Source organism: Nannospalax galili, unplaced genomic scaffold (assembly GCF_000622305.1).
Source record: "Nannospalax galili isolate Female #2095 unplaced genomic scaffold, S.galili_v1.0 scaffold3535, whole genome shotgun sequence".
NCBI classification, from domain to species: domain Eukaryota; kingdom Metazoa; phylum Chordata; class Mammalia; order Rodentia; family Spalacidae; genus Nannospalax; species Nannospalax galili.
In genome coordinates, this window is record NW_008336485.1 from 42,692 (window position 1) to 43,309 (window position 618).

The window sequence follows — 618 nt, forward strand, 5'->3', positions numbered from 1 at the left end:
TACTACAAATCTGCTTTCTATATAAGCTTGCTTTAGTTCACAATAAACATGCACTGGTACACAAGCCTCTGCATCCCCTGTGTCCTGATTTCTCCTGCACCTATACCTCAGGGTCTCTAAGCCCATCAGGCTTGAGTTGTGGTCACTGCACTGTGACAGACTTCTTTTATGAATGTTATATGGCATACTTGTCTTTAAATATTATAATCCATATTTAGTATATGGTAAGAAATTTAATTTTCTAGAAATATGACAAGGATAGGGTTTTTCCAGGATCTATTACGTCTCCAAACATGTATATTTGGCTATAATTACAGTGCTACCCATGAGTTCGCTCCCATTAAGAAGACTTTAAGGGGCTGGAGATATAGCTCCGCAGTAAAAAGAATCAAATACAGTTAAGATCTCTTGTGGAGAACCTGGATTTTATTCCCAGCACCCACCTGGTGGCTAACTACCATTAGTAACTCCAGTTCCGAGGGATCCAATGCCCTTGTCTTTCCTCTTCAGGTATTTTATGACACACATGTAGGCAATACACTCATACACATAAAAATAATTAGTAAAAAAGAAGACTTTAAGTCCAATTAGATAGCTATTTCCCCAACCCCCTGAGAC